We start from the raw sequence: 3,766 nt of genomic DNA, 5'->3' as shown, positions 1-3,766 counted from the left end.
GGGGCACAGAGTCCGGCGCAGCAGCAGCAGCGTGGAGACGGGGGCAGCGGCGGAGCTGCCAGCGAGCGACATAGGCGGCCGCGGGCCCGGGAGGCTGCGCTCGGCGAGGGGGGCGGCCGCCCCAGCATACCGGGGAGACGGCCCGGCCCAGAACGCGCCACTGCCCCTGGGGAAGCGGTGACAGGAACCTCCCCGCCTCTGGCGACCGAACGCCGGGAAGAACCCGGCCGCCGCACCGGAAGTGCCTACCCGTCCACAAGCACTTCCGGGGTTAGAGCACGCCCAACGGCCTCACGCCTTCCGGCGTCCGGGCGTTAGAGGGAAGCGTCGTGTCGCCAGGGGGGCGGGGCGGAGGCGTCAACTAAGAGCGGGAAAAGGGGAGATGGGGACGGGCCGAGGATGCCTCAGGGGCGGGGGGTGGGGTCCCTGGGAAGAAGGAGTGAGGGGGGAGGAGAGGCCCCATTGGGGTGAATGGGGAACCCTCCCCCCCCGACAGGCGGGCGCTTTTGCCCGGGTTGGCCCCACGCCCCAGGTGGTGTGAGCTGTCCGTTGGCCCGGGACCCCATGTGCTCCCCCCACCCCGTGCCAGACTCTCCCCTGCTCAGTGGGGCAGGCCCTGCAACCAGCCTGCTGGGCTGAAGGCCTCCTGCCGCCATGGGTTGTCTGGAAAGGCCTGTGCCTCGTGCCATCCCCGTCAAGACGGACGCTGCCTGCCCCAGCACTGCCTCCCTCCCAGGCGTGAGAAGCAAAAGAGGCCTGGCTGACCAGCGCGCTACAACAACAGCACTGCATATGGATTCCAGCAGGCACAGCTGGTCCAGCCTTTGCCCCAGCTCTCGCCAGGGAAGCTGCTGGTGAGGTTTTAAACCCAACAGGCCACCTGCTGGGCAGTTTATCCCCTGTCTGGGACTGAGACAAAACCAGATGTGGATTTGTGCCATGTTGGAGACACCATTTTGAGGAGCACGCTGCTCCACTGTGTGACCTCCCACACCATGCAGGTGAGGTCACGGAAGCAGGGCAGCGTATTCCTCAAAATGGCGTCCCCCCATGTGGCATGGTGTGGGGGGTAGGTCACACTAGCAGGGGCAGGCCCATGCCATTCCTGGAATTACCAAATGTCTTGTATTCTGCTAGGGTGGCCACTCATGCATTCCCAATCACCAAAGCTCCTAATTCACAAGATCCTCTCCCCACAGTTCACACAACCACTCCCAATTTCATCCCAACTTGCACAGTCACTCCTGCCTCATTGCAGCCATCACAGCCAGTTCCTGCTCTTACTCCAAATGACACATCCAGTCCAAAGTGTTTTTTCAATTGCCATAACTACTCCCAACTGACCCAGACTCTATCATGAGAGCTTATTATCATGTATTACTTGTATTACCATAGTGCCTAAGAACCCCAGTCATGGACCAGGTAGGTGCTGTACAAACAGAACAAAAGGATAGTCGCTGCTCCCTGATCCTAATGTGCCCCCCCACACCCAACTGACATAGCCATTGCCAACTCACACCCCAGCTGCCACAGCCGCCCTGTATTCCATCTCTCTCTTCCACTAAGAATGCCTGTCAGCTCTGAAACAGCAGAGTAAAATAAGAACGAGATTTATTCTAGTTATAAGCTTGACAGAGAGAACTATCACACAGCTCCCCCAGAAGGGGAATAGGGGAACTGATAACCTCAGAGAGCTCTAAACGTACAACTCTCTCTCTGATCATTAATTCAGACACTTTCCAAGAGCTGCCTGAAAGCAGGGTACCCTCTTGGTACTATTTAGTGGGTCTGCTTCTGGTTTTGGTTTTATTTGTTTATATCTATTTATATATTTTACAGGCATTCCACCTCTAATGATACGGAAATCCAACCCTCATCCATCCCAGAAGTATAAACACATATCAAATCTGAGCATTAGAATAAGGGCTCCTTTCATTTAATAAAATCAGCTGCTAGTGAGATGACTGCAAGTATTAAATCTGAGGGCAGTTATCCTGCTGAAATTCTCCAGCTGTTGACGTGTTGTGTATGTGTAATTGGTGGCAAACTGTTCTGTGTTGAGTATGATACAGCCTGCTTTAAGATCCTGTACAGTCCTATAAATTCCACAAATTGATCCCAGAACAATATATGGCCATTAGATATTGTATATCATTATTTTAGTGGAGGAAAGGCTGACTGAGTTCACTGGGCTGACCTGTAAATATTTTCATAAATATAGGAAACAAGTGAAAATGTCTTCTTTGAAAGAAAGTACTACATTTTGCACATTGTTCTTAGCTAAGTTTCTCATTCTGTATATGCTGTCAGTTGCATTTGAAATGAAAGTTTTTGTTTAAAGTGGGCATTTCTGAGGATCCTGCGGGCATACAAGCTTTTTTCCATCCTGCTGTAATAGTGTTTTGAGAAACAGAAAAAGAACATTGCTATTTAAAGATCTCCATTACTGGCCCACAGAAGGGTGCAAAGCTGTGCACACTGGCCACCTTTGGAGACAGAAAGCATCATCTCCCCAGTACTCCCAAGCCACTGTGTCTCAAAAATTCAGAGACTTGAGAGAAAAGTGGATCATCCTCTTCAGTTCCCTGCAAAATTATACTGATTATGAATTTAAAAGACTAGGTGTCACATTGAGCTAGTATGCTGCTCTTTCACTTCTGAGGAGTTATTTTCAGATCCTGATTTGGTTACCGATTAAATTGAACGTGATAGTCTCATTGGGTTGTTATGGCTACTGTTCATCCACCCTGAAAGCCTCCACTCAGAGTCCCACGAGGCTAAGTCCTCTCTCCCCCCCCATTTTATTTAACATCTGTATCAAGCCGTTGTGATGGCTGGTGAGACAACTAGGGCTTGAGCACCAGCAGTAAGCAGATGACCCTCAACTCTCCATCTCCTTTGTGCCAAACAAACGGTACGATTTCTAGCTCTCTACCTAGTTGAAATCAACAGCTGGCTCAAGCTAAACCCACGTATGAACAAGATGATACTGGCAGGAAGAAGGAAGTGCTTCAAAGAACTTTCCTCCTCTACAACATCCCCCTCTATAAAGAGCATTTTCACGTGGTGTGGAGGGTTGAGTATTCGAAAACTTGATTGGCTTCTGCACAAGTCTTGTTTACAGTAGGGAAAACGTGCAGAAAATTCCCATTGATGCCAATACTGGTTCAAGAGTAGTGCAGCATTTGATTAGCCCTCTTCTGAGCCAAGGTTAGATGACGGGGTGCTTAAGCTGCCAGTGTTTTATGTTTGAAGTTCTCAATATTGCTAACTTTGGTGGCTAAATGGCCATTATGTTGATTGCTTGGAAGTTATTGTATACTCAGTCTTGCTGTCTTTCATTATAGCCATTTATCTGGCACTCTTTTTCTTGTGGCTTCGGGACTCCTATTTTGTCACACCACTCAGAAAGATTCTTCTTACTGATAGTAATTTCAGCACTATGATGAAGATGAAAGTCTGAGAAATGGAGGCTAATGAAAATTATATAATCGAGAGAGAGAAAGACGTGTGTGTCTGTCTGCAGAATGGTAAATAGGTCACTTTTTTTGCAGAAATGTTGAAACAAGTTGTTACTATTTTTAAAATGGCACTTCTGGAGAAGTAAAAATGGGCCTTTTACTATTTTGCTATGTTTGAGAAATGTCTGCAAGGACAAACACCAGATCTCAGGCATGTTAACATTTTCAATATTCTTAATTATATACATAGTATAAAACGGTTGGAAGCGGGAGCAACAATAGTTTATCTCACAGACTTTAAAACA

Source organism: Emys orbicularis, chromosome 8 (genome assembly GCF_028017835.1).
Source record: "Emys orbicularis isolate rEmyOrb1 chromosome 8, rEmyOrb1.hap1, whole genome shotgun sequence".
NCBI lineage: Eukaryota > Metazoa > Chordata > Testudines > Emydidae > Emys > Emys orbicularis.
Note: the sequence above shows the minus strand (reverse complement) of the source record.